Here is an 18,248-nt window from a genome sequence, read left to right as displayed (position 1 = left end):
GAAAACTTCCCTAATATTGAAAAGGAAATAGTCAATCAAGCCCAGGAAGCATAGATTGTCCCATACGGGATAAATCCAACGAGCAACACACCAAGACACATATTAATCAAACTATCAAAAATTAAATAAAAGAAAAAATAATAAAAGCAGCAAAGGAAAAACAACAAATGAAATACAAGGGAATCCACATAAGGTTAACAGCTGATCTTTCAGCAGAAACTCTAGAGTCCAGAAGGGAGTCGCAGGACATATTTAAAGTGAGGAAAGGGAAAAACATACAACCAAGATTACGCTACCCAGCAAGGATCTCATTCAGAATCAATGGAGAAATTAAAACCTTTACAGACAGACAAAAGTTAAGAGAATTCAGCACCACCAAACCAGCTTTACAACATATGCTAAAGGAACTTCTCTAGACAGGAAACACAAAAGAAGGAAAAGACCTACAATAACAAAACCAAAACAATTAAGAAAATTGTAACAGGAACATTTTGATAATTACCTTAAATTTAAATGGATTAAATGCTCCAACCAAAAGACATAGACTGGCTGAACGGATACAAAAACAAGAGCCGTATATATGCTGTCTACAAGAGACCTACTTCAGACCTAGGCACACATACAGACTGAAAGTGAGGGGATGGAAAAAGATATTCCATGCAAATGGAAATCAAAACAAAGCTGGAGTAGCAATTCTCATATCAGACAAAATAGACTCTAAAGACTACTACAAGAGATAAAGAAGGACACTACATAATGATCAAGGGATCAGTCCAAGAAGAAGATAACAATTCTAAATATTTATGCACCCAACATGCAAGCACCTCAATACATAAGGCAAATGCTAACAGCCATAAAAGGGGAAATCGACAGTAACACAATAATAGTAGGGACTTTAACACCCCACTTTCACCAATGGACAGATCAACAAAAATGAAAATAAAGAAGGAAACACAGCTTTAAATGTCACATTAAACAAGATGGACTTAACTGATATTTATAGGTCATTCAATCAAAAACAACGGAATACACTTTCTTCTCAAATGCTCATGGAACATTCTCCAGGATAGATCATATCTTGGGTCACAAATCAAGCCTTGTTAAGTTTAAGAAAATTAAAATCACATCAAGTATCTTTTCTGACCATAATGCTATGAGACTAGGTATCAATTACAGGAAAAAATTTGGAAAAAATACAAACACATGGAGGCTAAACAATACACGACTAAATAACCAAGAGATCACTGAAGAAATCAAAGAGGAAACCAAAAAATACCTAGAAATAAATGACAATGAAAACACGACAACCCAAAACCTATGGGAGGCAGCAAAAGCAGTTCCAACAGGGAAGTTTATAGCTTACCTCAAGAAACAAGAAAAATCTCAAATAAACAACCCAGCCGTACACCTAAAGCAATTAGAGAAAGAAGAACAAAAAAAACCCAAAGTTAGCAGAAGGAAAGAAATCATAAAGATCAGATCAGAAATAAATGAAAAAGAAATGAAGAAAACAATAGCAAAGATCAATAAAACTAAAAGGTGGTCCTTTGAGAAGATAAACAAAATTGATAAACCATTCGCCAGACTCATCAAGAAAAAAAGGGAGAAGACTCAACTAGAAATGAAAAAGGAGAAGTAACAACTGACACTGCAAAAATACAAAGGATAATGAGAGATTACTACAAGCAATGATATGCCAATAAAATGGACAACCTGGAAGAAATGGATCAATTCTTAGAAAAGCACAAACCATTGGAGACTGAACCAGGAAGAAATAGATAATATAAACAGACCAATCACAAGCACTGAAATTGAGACTGTGATTAACAACCCTCCAACAAACAAAAGCCCAGGACCAGGTGGCTTCCCAGGCAACTTCTATCAAACATTTAGAGAAGAACTTAAACCTATCCTTCTCAAACTCTTCCAAAACACAGCAGAGGGAGGAACACTCCCAAACTCATTCTACGAGGCCAATATCACCCTGATACCAAAACCGCACAAAGAAAGAAAACTACAGGCCAATATCACTGATGAACATAGATGCAAAAATCCTCAACAAAATACTAGCAAACATAATCCAACAGCACGTTAAAAGGATCATACACCATGATCAAGTGGGGTTATTCCCAGCAATGCAAGATGTTTTTTAAAAAAAAAGCTAATTTAGTGCTTAGCATTGTACTCAGAATTGTGGAAGGAATGAAGCAGCAGAAAACAGGCTTCTTTTTCCCAAGGAGATTTCAAAACAACTTTAAAATGCTAAAAATATGTGTACTATTATACAATAACATTAAGGAGTATTTAACGCAAACAAAACAGGAGAAAAGTATTAGTAAAATAAATAAATCTATCACTCTACTTCACTGAGATTGGGGAAGGAGGAAAAAAACCAAAAATATTATATGAGCTGGCAGATATTCTACATCAGTGGTGTTTAATGAAGGAAGGATAATGTTGATCTATGATGTGGTTTACTACAGGCTAACATTTAACCCCAAATCTGAGGCAGGTACTAGTTGAACTTTGGATTAGTTGTCCATACCCCTCCTTGTGTTTTCTTTCACATTGTAACTGAAAAGGAAAGGGTCAGGTAGCCAACAGTGGGTGGTAGATGAAAAGGCACTATCTCTAGTACTGGAGTTTACTAGAGCAAATGTCTAGTAAATGTCACATCATCACTAAACATCATTACATTTCTCACCCCATTTTTTTTTATTCTTCCCTAAAACATATGTACTGAGAACCTACCACATGCCAGGCATCAGACTAGGTGCAATGTTTACAGTGGTGATCAAGATTGCAATGGCCCAGGGCAAGACCATTCCAGAGCAATGCTCAGACTTCTCTGGAGTGAACCTGTAAAATCTGAGAGGGAAAACTCAGAATTGGGAATCGAAAGACCTGAGCTTAGTCCCTGATTCAGTATGTGCATGGCCTTGGATGACATATACATGACTCTGAGGCTCAACATCCTCATCATTCATCTATAATGAAATAAAATTATATCTTTTCACATGTTCTGCACAAGGAAGAATAAAGAAAGCATATGAAAACAACTGTAAACACCAAAAGCCCACACAAGTGTAATGAATTATTACTTTTATGTTATGTGCCCAGTCTCACAATTTTGGCTCCTTTCTCACAGGAAAGTCATATATATGTGCCACTTCTACTCAAAAATATATGCTCCTGCCTGAGCTAGAGCTCAGCTACCTCTGAATACGAGTAGCAGCTGCCTTCTAGTTGTTCACTCCTCTTCCATTACCCTCATCCACCTCACTCCATAGCAGTTGGACTGCCGTTACTACTTTCTCTCTTTGTGCATAGTTTTCTTTTGTATTTCAAAAATTCATACCTTCCCACAAGATCCCAACTCAGGTGACCTCATAAACAGTAGCCATGATAACCTCAAACCAAAACGTTTCAGGATTATTATTTGTACTATATAGTCAGTTCCCATAGTACCATAGCCATATCTTAGCTATTTGGCATGAATACCTGTGTCATAACCCCACCCTAGAACCAGCTAGGAACTTGGTGAAGTAGCCTAGCAGTATGCCACACAAGCAGCAAGACTGGAATGAATTTACTGCTTCTGGCTGAAAGAGGGATAGCCAGGCACTCTCAAGATACCATCCAGTGAAAGCCAACCCAAAGCACTATTCCCTAAGAGGTGTTCTAACTTGTTTCCCAGTTTTCTGTCTAGAATCAATTTACCCATCCCATTCCTATTCTCTTTTATTGGCCTGAAATAAATTTCCATGGCTAATGCAACCCACTCAAATCCCTTCTCTCTACTGAGCATCTTCAAGATTGTATCTCCCTTTCCTCTTTGCAAGAATTAAAGCTGACAGATCTTTAAAAATGCTCTAGATTAGCCTCATTCCTTCTTGGATTTTATGTTCAATGGTCAGTCCCCTTCTCTGGGGTTCCATTTTTACCCTCATTTTGTCCCATATTCTTCCTATCTCTAGTGCTGCCTTCTCCTGGCTCATGGCCTCTTCTCTCCCAGCAAGCCAAGCCACATGACTACAGTGTTTCCAACCTTTTGCCTGAAGCCAGCAATGACAGTTGCAGAGTAGGAGGAGGTGTGACTCACTCCTTTGAGAATTGGTTGCCACACATGTCAAAGCCCCAACACATTTTCATGCAACATTTTCATGCAAGACACAAGTATAAGCTCTAGGACTCAGCCAACTCAAGTTATTTTTCCTGAAATGTGATGCCAACTAACATCTGCCACATTTGATTATCCTGATTTGCTTAAGGAAGTTTCTCCAGGGTTAAGATCTTTATCTAGGGTGATATAATTTCACCTCGATGTCTAAAGGCTAAAGTATAAAACAAAGAATCACTATCTTGAAGTGCTCCTCACACATTGTCATAGTGATAAGATGATCAGAGATCTGACACTCTTAAAACCTGGGGTAAGTCCCAGATCTACTGCATGACAACTGCGGGACCATAGGTGATCCCCTTAATTTTTCTAGCCTCACTCGAAAGGCAGGAGAGACTTTCCTAGTTGATTACTAAGACACTCACAGCTCTAATATTCTTTTCCAAGTTTTCTACCAAAGATAACTGTGCAGTTTAACAAATGAATATGTATAAGATTAATTTCATTTTAAGGCCCAATTTGCCCTTCCTCCTAATAAATTACAGAAAAAATTTCCTTTTTCAGTCTTTAAAATATATAAAATTGAGTAATTCTCCATGGACTGTCAACTCATTGAACCAACAATTATTTATTAAGTGACAGTATCAGGAACAAGACACAGGAGAAACAAAACAAACACGGTCTCTACCTTCATAATATGTACAGTCTAGTAGGAAAACAGGCCCCTAGAGTTAAACAACTAACTAAACAAAACAGGACCTCTCTCATTTATCAATGTGTCTTCAGAGCCCTGCAGAAATGCCTGGTACTAAATATACAACAGTAACTGTTTGTGATGGGAGACTGACTGAATGAATACATGAATGAATGTAAGAAATCTACATGACAGAAACTCCAGAGTTTGTTCCAGATGCAAAAATAAATGTAAGGCAAAACCTAATGATCTAATTCTTCACTGCCATTAATATCCCAGTAAGAAATAGCATTAGGTACACAAACACTTGTTGAGAATTGACTTAACATGATCATTGTAAAATTAGCCTTCGGACAAGGAAAGAAAAAGATGTCATAGGAAATGATGTCCGGGTGAATAAGAACATCCTGAGAGCAAAGAGACTAGGGACCTAAATGTGTACATGAGTGAGCATGAATGAGTAGCAGAGGAGGGAGTAAATGAATCTTCACTTACACTGGTTATACCACTCACAAGATTCAAGCTCCCAGTGGTGTGGTACTGTAGGAGAGTATAAGCTCAACTGTTTTACACAAATACAATCTATAAGTTATAGCCCATGGGGCTCTAGCAAACTACAAAGGTGTAAGACTAGTGTCCTAGTTTTTACAAAAACATGGACAAAAAAAATGGTGGACAAATGTTTATCTATGTTTACTGAATTCATGAATACATTGGACATGCTACTTTGAAATTTGCTTCCAAACTCAAAGTTGTTTGAGGTGATTTCTAAAGTACATGTTGCATAACATTTGTAGCACATAATGCTAAGACCCCTTTTGGCACATTCTTATGGTATACTGTCCAAAAAACAGGCAAAGTCATTTTTAATAGCTCTTAGTATAAATCACACACAGTCAGTATAAATCAAAAATATTTTATAAATGAGCTTAATTGGTTATAATTTTTGCAGGAACTTGCTCATCTGCACAGCGACATAGAAAATCTTCTTAGGTCTTGAGTTTACTGAAAAAATGAGATGATTATTAAACCAGGAAAGAAATTTGATTTTCTTTATGAAAAGGTACATTTTCCAATACACTTTCAAATTATATGCTCTTGAGAAAATTCTAAGAATTTTATATCTATGGCTCTTTACTTAAATTATCATCACAAGTTTTAATCTCACTGTACCTATGGTACTACTAGGTGCTAAGGTATTCATGGAAAGTGAATATTACTCAGAACTAGACCTCAAAGCATTTATACTCTGTAGATTTTACTGGCTTATACTAGCCATTTGAATTCTCAGTACAGCGGGTAATTAAAAAACCAACAAATTGTAGCATAAAAGTATATTTAACTAAAGAGCAATGATTTCCAAGAAGGCAGCTCTCAGAGGATGGCTGGAAAAGCTTGACATTTGGCTTATGATAAGGTAATTGGGTATTATCCTGATACTTTAATTAGAAAAGAAATGCATTTGATGTTCTCCTTCAAGACTGAGTTCCAGGATTAGGAAGCAAGATGGCGGAGTAGAAGGACATACTCTCACTCCCTCTTGCAAGAACACCAGAATCACAACTAGCTGCTGGACAATCATCGACAAAAAGACACCAGAATTCACCAAAAAAGATACGCCACATCCAAAGACAAAGGAGAAGCCACAATGAGATGGTAGGAGGGGTGCAAACACAGTAAAATCAAATCCCATAACTGGTGGGTAGGTGACTCAAAGACTGCAGAACACTTATACCACAGAAGTCCACCCACTGGAGGGAAGGTTCTGAGCCCCACGTCAGGCTTCCCAACCTGGGGGTGCGGCAACGGCAGGAGGCATTCCTAAAGAATCACACTTTGAAGGCTACTGGGATTTGATTGCAGGACTTCGACAGGACTGCAGGAAACAGAGACTCCAATCTTGGAGGGCACACACAAAGTAGTGTGCGCATCGGGACCCAGGGGAAGGAGCAATGACCCCAGGGGAGACTGAACCAGACCTACCTTCTAGTGTTGGAGGGTCTCCTGCAGAGGCGGGGGGTGGCTGTGGCTCACTGTGGGGACAAGGACACTGGCAGCAGAAGTTCTGGGAAGTACTCCTGGGCGTGAGCCCTCCCAGAGTCTGCCATTAGCCCCACAAAACAGCCCAGGTAGGCTCCAGTGTTCAGTTGCCTAAGGCCAAACAAACAACAGGGAGGGAAGCCAGCCATACCCATCAGCAGACAAGCGGATTAAACTTTTACTGAGCTCTGCCCACCAGAGCAACAGTCAGCTCTAACCACCACCAGTCCCTCCCATCAGAAAACTTGCACAAGCCTCTTAGAGAGCCTCATCCACCAGAGGGCAGACAGCAGAAGCAAGAAGAACTACAATCCTGCAGCCTGTGGAACAAAAACCACATTCAGAGAAAGACAGACAAGATGAAAATGCAGAGGGTTATGTACCAGATGAAAGAACAAGATAAAACCCAAGAAAAAGAACTAAATGAAGTGGAGATAGGCAACCTTACAGAAAAAGAATTCAGAATAATGATAGTGAAGATGATCAAGGACCTCAGAAAAAGAATGGAGGCAAAGATTGAGAAGATGCAAGAAATGTTTAACAAAGATATAGAAGAACTAAAGAACAAACAAACAGAGATGAACAATACAATAACTGAAATGAAAACTACACTAGAAGGAATCAATAGCAGAATAACTGAGGCAGAAGAACGGATAAGTGACATGGAAGACAGAATGGTGGAATTCACTGCTGCGGAACAGAATAAAGAAAAAAGAATGAAAAGAAATGAAGACAGCCTAAGAGACCTCTGGGACAACATTAAACGCAACAACATTCACATTATAGGGGTCCCAGAAGGAGAAGAGAGAGAGAAAGGACTCGAGAAAATATTTGAAGAGATTATAGTCAAAAACTTCCCTAACATGGGAAAGGAAATAGCCACCCAAGTCCAGGAAGCACAGAGAGTCCCATACAGGATAAACCCAAGGAGAAAAATGCCAAGACACATAGCAATCCAATTGGCAAAAATTAAAGACACAGAAAAATTACTGACAGCAGCAAGGGAAAAATGACAAATAACATACAAGGGAACTCCCATAAGGTTAACAGCTGATTTCTCAGCAGAAACCCAAAAGCCAGAAGGGAGTGGCATGATACATTTAAAGTGATGAAAGGGAAGAACCTACAACAAAGATTACTCTACCCAGCACGATCTTATTCAGATTTGATGGAGAAGTCCAAAGCTTTACAGACAAGCAAAAGCTAAGAGAATTCAGCACCACCAAACCAGCTCTACAACAAACGCTAAAGGAACTTCTCTAAGTGGCAAACACAAGAGAAAAGGACAAACCCAAACAATTAAGCAAATGGTCATAGGAACATACATATCGATAATTACCTTAAACGTGAATGGATTAAATGCTCCAACCAAAATACACAGGCTTGATGAATGGATACAAAAACAAGACCCATCTATATGCTGTCTACAAGAGACCCACTTCAGACCTGGGGACACATACAGACTGAAAGTGAGAGGATGGAAAAAGATATTCCATGCAAATGGAAATCAAAAGAAAGCTGGAGTAGCTACACTCATATCAGATAAAATAGACTTTAAAATAAAGAATGTGACAACAGACAAGGAAGGACACTACATAATGATCAAGGGATCAATCCAAGAAGAAGATATAACAGTTATAAATATATATGCACCCAACATAGGAGCACTTCAATACATAAGGCAACTGCTATCAGCTATAAAAGAGGAAATCGACAGTAACACAGTAATACTGGGGAACTTTAACACCTCACTTACACCAATGGACAGATAATCCAAAATGAAAACAAATAAGGAAACAGAAACTTTAAACGACATAATAGACCAAATAGATTTAATTGATATTTATAGGACATTCCATGCAAAAACAGCAGATTACACTTTCTTCTCAAGTGAGCACGGAACATTCTACAGGATAGATCACATCTTGAGTCATAAATTAAGCCACAGTAATTTTAAGAAAATTGAAATTATACCAAGCATCTTTTCACAATGCTATGAGTTAGAAATGAAATACAGGGAAAAAAACATAAAAAACACAAACACATGGAGGCTAAACAATACGTTACTAAATAACTAAGAGATCACTGAAGAAATCAAAGAGGAAATCAAAAAATACCTGGAGACAAATGACAATGAAAACACGACAATCCAAAACCTATGGGATGCAGCAAAAGCAGTTCTAAGAGGGAAGTTTATAGCTACACAAGCCTACCTCAAGAAACAAGAAAAATCTCAAATAAACAATCTAACCTTACACCTAGAGGAACTAGACAAAGAAGAACAGACAAAACCTAAAGTTGGCAGAAGGAAAGAAATCATAAAGATCAGAGCACAAATAAATGAAATAGAAACAAAGAAAACAATAGCAAAGATCAATAAAACTAAAAGCTGGTTCTTTGAGAAGATAAATAAAATTGCTAAACCATTAGCCAGACTTACCAAGAAAAAGAGGGAGAGGACTCAAATCAATAAAATTAGAAATGAAAAAGGAGAAGTTACAACAGACACCGCAGAAATACAAAGCATCCTAAGAAACTACTACAAGCAACTCTATGCCAAAAAAATGGATGACCTGGAAGAAATGGACAAATTCTTAGAAAGGTATAACCTTCCAAGATTGAATCAGGAAGAAATAGAAAATATGAACAGACCAATCACAAGTAACGAAATTGAAACTGTGATTAAAAATCTTCCAACAAACAAAAGTCCAGGACCTGATGGCTTCACAGGCGAATTCTATCAAACATTTAGAGAAGAGCTAACACCCATCCTTCTCAAACTCTTCCAAAAAATTGCAGTGGAAGGAACACTCCCAAACTCTTTCCATGAGGCCACCATCACCCTGATACCAAAAGCAGACAAAGGTACTACAAGAAAAGAAAATTACAGACCAATATCACTGATGAATACAGATGCAAAAATCCTCAGCAAAATGCTAGCAAACAGAATCCAACAACACATTAAAAGGATCATACACCATGATCAAGTGGGATTAATCCCAGGGATGCAAGGATTCTTCAACATACATAAATCAATCAATGTGATATACCATATTAATAAATTGAAGAATAAAAACCATATGATCATCTCAATAGATGCAGAAAAAGCTTTTGACAAAATTCAACACCCATTTCTAGTAAAAACTCTCCAGAAAGTGGGCATAGAGGGAACCTACCTCAACATAATAAAGGCCATATATGACAAACCCACAGCAAACATCATTCTCAATGGTGAAAAACTGAAAGCATTTCCTCTAAGATCAGGAACAAGACAAGGTTGTCCACTCTCACCACTACTATCCAACATAGTTTTGGAAGTCGTACCCACGGCAATCAGAGAAGAAAAAGAAATAAAAAGAATACAAATTAGAAAAGAAGAAGTAAAACTGCCACTGTTTGCAGATGACATGATATGATACATAGAGAATTCTAAAGATGCCACCAGAAAACTACTAGAGCTAATCAATGAATTTGGTAAAGTTGCAGGATACAAAATTAATGCACAGAAATCTCTTGCATTCCTGTACACTAATGATGAAAAATCTGAAAGAGAAATAAAGGAAACACTCCCATTTACCACTGCAAATAAAATACCTAGAAATAAACCTACCTAAGGAGACAAAAGACCTGTATGCAGAAAACTATAAGACACTGATGAAAGAAATTAAAGATGATACCAAAAGATGGAGAGATGTACTATGTTCTGGGATTGGAAGAATCAATACTGTAAAAATGACTATACTACCCAAAGCAATCTACAGATTCAATGCAATCCCTATCAAATTACCAATGGCATTTTTTACAGAACTAGAACAAAAAATCTTAAAATTTGTATGGAGACACAAAAGACCCCGAATAGCCAAAGCAGTCTTGAGGGAAAAAAAACGGAGCTGGAGGAATCAGACTCCCTGGCTTCAGACTATACTACAAAGCTACAGTAATCAAGACAATACGGTACTGGCACAAAAACTGAAACATAGATCAATGGAACAAGATAGAAAGCCCAGAGATAAACCCACGCACCTATGGTCAACTAATCTATGACAAAGGAGGGAAGGATATACAATGGAGAAAAGACACTCTCTTCAATAAGTGGTGATGGAAAAACTGGACAGCTACATGTAAAAGAATGAAATTAGAACACTCCCTAACACCATACACAAAAATAAACTCAAAATGGATTAGAGACCTAAATGTAAGACTGGACACTATAAAACTCTTAGAGGAAAACATAGGAAGAACACTCTTTGACATAAATCACAGCAAGATCTTTTTTGATCCACCTCCTACAGTAATGGAAATAAAAACAAAAATAAACAAATGGGACCTAATGAAACTTCAAAGCTTTTGCACAGCAAAGGAAACCATAAACAAGACGAAAAGACAACCCTAAGAATGGGAAAAAATATTCACAAACGAATCAATGGATAAGGGATTAATCTCCAAAATATATAAACAGCTCATGCAGCTCAATATTAAAGAAACAAACAACCCAATCCAAAAATGGGCAGAAGACCTAAATAGACATCTCTCCAAAGAAGACATACAGGTGGCCAAGAAGCACATGAGAACCTGCTCAACATCACTAATTATTAGAGAAATGCAAATCATAACTACAATGAGGTATCACCTCACACCAGTTAGAATGGGCATCATCAGAAAATCTACAAACAACAAATGCTGGAGAGGGTGTGGAGAAAAGGGAACCCTCTTGCACTGTTGGTGGGAATTTAAATTGATACAGCCACTATGGAGAACAGTATGGAGGTTCCTTAAAAAACTAAAAAGAGAATTACCATATGACCCAGCAATCCCACTACTGGGCATACACCCAGAGAAAACCATAATTCAAAAAGACACGTGCACCCCAATGTTCATTGCAGCACTATTTAGAATAGTCAGGTCATGGAAGCAACCTAAATGCTCATCGACAGATGAACGGCTAAAGAAGATGTGGTACATATATACAATAGAGTATTACTCAGCCATAAAAACGAACTAAATTGGGTCATTTGTTGAGACGTGGATGGATCTAGGGACTGTCATACAGAGTGAAGTAAGTCAGAAGGAGAAAAACAAATATCATATATTAACGCATATATATGGAACCCAGAAAAATGGTACAGATGAACCAGTTTGCAGGGCAGAAACTGAGACACAGATGTAGAGAACAAACGTATGGACACCAAGGAGGAAAGCGGCGCAGGGGTGGGTGGGGTGGTGTGATGAACTGGGCGATTGGGATTGACATATATACATGGATGTGTATAAATTTGATGACTAATAAGGACCTGCTGTGTAAAATAATAAATTAAATTTAAAAATTAAAAAAAAAACGACTGAGTTCCAGCTGAAATATCTGCCACTATAACTGCTACCATAACCATCGCCATGGCTTTTCCAGTTACAAATATTTATCAAGCACAGTTTATATGAACAGTATGGATTGGTGAAAATAGCATGGGTTTCAGAAATGTGTAGATATAATAATTAGGACTTACTATGGGCCAGGAACTGTTCTAAGTGCTTTACCTATATTAACACATATAATACTCTCAACAGCCTGTGAAGTAAGGTAATTTGATTCAAGAAGTGCACACCTTTCCCTCATTTAATAGATAAGAAAACTGAGGTTCAGCGAGGTTAAGTAGTTGCCCAAAAATCAAAGGTGATAGTAGAAATGGGATTTGGACCCACTTCTACTGTGTCTGATCAAAAATCAATCCTCTTAACCACTGAACTAGGCTACCTTAATACTCATATTTGATTTTTTTAAAAACCCATAATCCACTTCTAATTCCTTTGTCCTTTCTTTAAAAAAAGAAAAATAGTGGAAAGAATCATAGAATCCTTTATAAGAGCAAGAACTAAATCTTGAGAGACACATAAGAATTCAACAGTGAGACTGGGGGTGGGGAGATTTTCCAAGCTGAGGGAATAATATTTTTGAGGGTCTAGAGGCATAAAACAACAGGGCATGATTAAGATATTATAAACAATTAAGAATGGATGGACTGCAATGAACAATTGGGAAATGGAATTTTTAAATATATTTAGGAATAAATTTAATAAGTGTAAAACTTATATACTAAAAATTCTAAAACAGTGCTGAAAGATAGTAAAAAAAATTCTAGGTAAATGGAGAAAATATCCCATGTTCATGAATAGGAAGACTCAACATTGTTAAGATGGTAATACTCCCCAAATTGTTTTACAGGTTCAGTGCAATCCTCATCAGAATCCCAGCTGACTTCTTTGTAAGTTGACAAGCTGATTCTAAAATTCATATGGAATTTCACGGTACCCAGGATAGCCAAAATAATCTTAAATAAAAAGAACAAAGTAGGATTTGTGCTTCCTGATTTCAAAACTTACTACAAAGCAACAGTAAATAAGACATTTTGGTACTGGCATAAGAATAAACATATGTATCAATGGAAAAGAACTGAGAGTTCAGAAATGAACCCTTACATTTATGGTCTACTGATCTTCAGCAACAGTGTCAAGAGCATTCAATGGGGAAAGAATAGTCTTTACAAACAAAGGGTGTGGAACAACTGGATAACCACACACAAAAGGATGAAACTGAACCCTTACTTTACATCATATCAAAAAATTAACTCAAAATGGATCGAAGACCTAAATGTAGGAGCTAAAACTATAAAACTCTTAGAAGAAAACATGGGGGTAAAATCTTTATGGCCTTGAATTTGGCAAAGGATTCTTAGATATGACACCAAAAGCATGAGCAATAAAAGAAAAAAAATAGACTGGACTCCATCAAAATCAAAAACAATTATGCTTTAAAGCACACCATCAGGAAAATGAAAAAGCGACCCACAGAAAGAGAGAAAATATATTCTATTCTCATTATTCGCAGTAATTATGTTCTTTAAAGTCACCACAATTACTAAATTGGCATATACTGAACCATTGCCCCTAAGGAAAATACAGGATTAGGTTACTGTGAGCCTCTGGTCACAACATTTTTGTCAACCAATCAACATATAACCTTGTTTTACGTCTGTTATTGCTTAAAGATACCTTATTTAATACATACGGTATTGTTGATTCACTAATGTTGAACTCATGACCAACAGGACTATAACTTATGCCTGAATGAGGCTCACCTAACATATGTATTTTCTCCATAAGGCACATCACAGCCTTCTTGTGCTTAGGGACACTAGACAGCATTTCAGCACTATGCTTGGGAGAATTTTAACAGCAAACTGACCAATGAAAAGCACTTTACAAAAGAACATTCTATCCTACCGAGAGAGTGCTAGTTTTCAATCCTTAGCATAACCACATGAAACCCCTTTATAACACATTTCCCCCTCCGTGTCCACTTCAGTGAATTTTTTCACTGGTGGTGTTCTCTGTCTGACAAACAGACTCATTTTTGTTTTTTAAAGTCCTTTTGATCTTTATTTTATTATTTGGCAACCCTTACCCACACTCTTGGGCTCCCATTCCTCTCATTTCTTATCACATTTGCCTCTCTTCTTGCACCTTCATTCTTTCCTTCCTTCTAATTTATAATCCACTCCTAGAATTCCCAAACAAGGGATCTCAGGACTGCTATCATCACAAACCATAGTTCTCTTTCTTTTGCTCAACACCTTCACCTACTGAGCTCTATTCACATCCATCCCAGTGTCTGGAATGTCTTCCTACCTCCCATTGGCATCTTCACCTGTTGAAATCCAGCCAGTACTTAGAAGCCCACTTTGAATTGCCTGGGAAAGTACTGCCTCACAAAGAAGCCCTCCCGGGACTTCCCTGGTGGCACAGTGGTTAAGAATCCACCTGTCAATGCAGGGGACACAGGTTCGAGACCTGGTCTGGGAAGATCCCACATGCCACAGAGCAACTAAGCCCCTGCACCACAACTACTGAGCCTGCGCTGTAGAGACCACGAGCCACAACTACTGAGCCCACGTGCCACAACCACTGAAGCCTGCACACCTAGAGCCCGTGCTCCACAACAAGAGAAGCCACCACAATGAGAAGCCCATGCACCACAACAAAGAGTAGCCCCTGCTTGCTGCAATTAGAGAGAGCCCGCGTGCAGCAATGAAGACCCAATGCAGCCAAAAATAAATAAATAAATAAATAAATTTTATTTTAAAAAAATACAGTGTAAGAAGCCCTCCCAATAACCTTGGTTCTCTGAACTCCTAAAATCTTTGCTTGTAATTTTCTCATGTCATTTGTTACTTTCCATCAGGGGCTTCAGCTATTCATAGTATTCAATTAATATTCATATAAGACAGAAAGCTCTTTGAAATTCAGAATATTTATGAGCAAAAGATAAGTTCTCCATAGCCATCCCAGAGTAAACTTCAGTTACATTTATTTGGCCTTTGAGCTCTTCTACTTTTTGCATTTTATATATATAGCACTTCATATTTAAAAACATTTTTCAATGTAATTTCTCATTTAGTCCTCAGAAGAATTCTGAAAGATATTTTTATTTGTTCTATTTTACAGGAACTTAGAGTTAAGGGGCCTGATGAATGTCATACAATGATAACTAGTTGATCCAGTTTGCAAACCCCACTCACTACTTTCTGCTGATGGAGTAATCAATAAAAACTGGGGGCATTCTATGGGATACCTTACTAAGTGGCGGCAAAGCCATGCACTCAGTATTTCTTCCTCATTGTGCTACAGAATTTGACAATATTAAAGTCTTTAGCACCCCGGATTTCCCTATTAACAAACCACCTAGTAATATCCTACACTCTGGTTGGTTGAAATCAGCTCACATTTCCTCAAGTTGACATTTATTTTTTTTTTTTTTACTCAAAGAAAGGGAGGTTTATTATTAGGATGCAAAGATAGCTCATGGAAACTAGGACCAGGAAACAGAACCAGGCCCCGAGAAGGAACTTCCAGATTAGGGACAATTATGAACCATCTCTTGGGATCTGGATCTCTCAGTTCAAATTCTCAAAAGTGAAGATCTGACTAAGTCGACATTTAATATCTACATAATTCTAGTGAGTTGTCTAGTCTATTGATGAATTCATCTCAAAGTCACAGGATGCTGAAAACTAACAAAGAAGAGACAGAGGCAATCTCCAAAAACAAACATCTCTATTTCATGGGCAAAGGTCATACAGACAGGCTGATAATTCCTTGATAATATCCCATCTGATAATGATGGGAAGAGACAAAGTAGGAAGACATGGCAAAACACTATAATGACAGAACAGATTTTTCCTCTAATTTATGAAAACCTATTCAAAATGTGTCATTCTGAGCATCTTGAAAACACATATGGCCTCATTTCTATGAGTCCAGCCTGGAATCATGGAATCAACAAATCAACTCTGCGATTCTTAACCCAGATAGGCCTTCATCTTCTTATAAACTGCTCTAAGATTCTAAAGGAACACAAGTTCCCATAAATAGGGTCCTGGTAAGAACAATACCTCCCATTTAAGAAATTCTGTTCTTCTCAGCTATACTTTAAGTTTCCTGTGGTTGGGGACTACTTTGTAAATCTTCTAATATCTCTCCTTAGCATCTCACTGCCTTGAGCAGACAATGCCTAGTGAATGTTCCTTGCCTTGAATTAGATTAATTCAAACAGAAAAGTTGACAAAGAAGACAATTCTAGGGCCTCCCTGGTGGCGCAGTGGTTGAGAGTCCGCCTGCCGATGCAGGGGATACGGGTTCGTGCCCCGGTCTGGGAGGATCCCATATGCCGCGGAGCGGCTGGGCCCGTGAGCCATGGCCGCTGAGCCTGTGCGTCCAGAGCCTGTGCTCCGCAACGGGGGAGGCCACAACAGTGAGAGGCCCGCGTACACCAAAAAAAAAAAAAAAAAAAAAAAAAAAAGACAATTCTACATTCAGCATAGATATGACAATGTACTTACCAAGAAGTTAGGTCTAAACAGTGCTCTGTATTAAAGAGGGAAGATTTGATTCTTGTTCTGATCCCTTCACCTATTCCTGTGTATTTGCAGGTAGCAGATTAACAGAAATCCCTTTCACATATGAGAAAACTGATGCACATGATTTAATTTCAAAAACTTTCATACAGAAAAATATTTAACAGCTTATCAGAATATTAGTTATCCTAAACATGGTACATTTAGACTACTTGCTTAATTTGTGACAAATAATTTTTAAGTAAGAATTATTCATACATACTTTTAAAAAAGAAATGTTATGATTTCCTTCTGGGATTTTTAAAAATTATTTAATTTACTAAACAATAAAATGCCCTAATGGTTTAAGCCAAACACTCTTCTTTGGCTCCCAAATGTTTTCAGAAATAACTTTTTCCTCGTTAATTTCTAAATCTTGGCTACATTTCCCACTAATTTCAAACATATGTCATATACGAAATACGTTATTTTTCCAAGCCTAATTTTGGCAGGAGGGGATTTTTGGAACTGGCGTAGAAAGATTCGGGGACAAACAAACAGGACAGCTTGAAGCTGCCACAACTCCATAATGACTTTATGTTTTTCATCTATCTCCAGATCCACAAAGGCAAGGGCAATTATGAGGGGTGAGTGGGCTCTGATAAAATTTCAACATGAGGTAAAACATACCTTGAAGCTTTATATCTTACACTATAACTTGCTTTCCAAAAAGAATCACTCACTCATAGTAATAACTTCTGTAGGATATAAGATGTGAAGTGAACCTAAGACCCTGATAACTAGAGTAACACAATCCTGATATTATCACTCTGGTTCCCTGAGACTTACAGTCAAAAGGAATAAACAGGTAAAGCAATGTAAAAAGTTCTTCTTAACCTTCAAAAGATTCACTAAACTGATATCATTTGGAAAGCAACAGACATTTCCTATTGCATAACATCTATTTACTCTAAAACTGATTTTGTGAAGAACTACTAAGTACTCAATAGATAAAAAGAATGTGAATTCATCAGAACTATCTAGATCAGTACTTAAGGACTAAGACATACCCTAAGGCACAAATGTTTTTTCCCTTATAAACAATGATTCTTCCATACACCAGGTAAGTAGGAAGAAAGCTAGTGTAATAAAAAGAAACCTTGTCTGGAGGCATGAAACAGGGTCCTAGTCCCAATTCCACCCTGTTCTAAAAGAGTTGATTGAGTGCAACGGCCATAATTATTCACCCCTCCCTATATCTACAACATTTTAAATGTTACTTTGTATTTCATCAATAGACAGAGTCTATTTTGTCAACCCTTGTGACTTGCTTAGCTAATAAACTGCAAAGGAAGAGACATCTTTGCCAGGTCCAAGCCAAGGCCTCCAGAGATACGGAACACTTTCTGTGCTCTGCTCCCCCACACCCGCTTCATCACAAGAACATGCCTGAGCTAGTCTGCTGGAGGATGAGACACATGGAACAGAGGTAAACCAGTGCAGTGACCCA

This window comes from Mesoplodon mirus, assembly GCF_964341445.2.
Source record: "Mesoplodon mirus genome assembly, chromosome: 1".
In the NCBI taxonomy this organism is placed as follows: Eukaryota; Metazoa; Chordata; class Mammalia; order Artiodactyla; family Ziphiidae; genus Mesoplodon; species Mesoplodon mirus.
The sequence above is the reverse complement of the archived record's forward strand: the minus strand, read 5'-3'. Positions refer to the sequence as shown.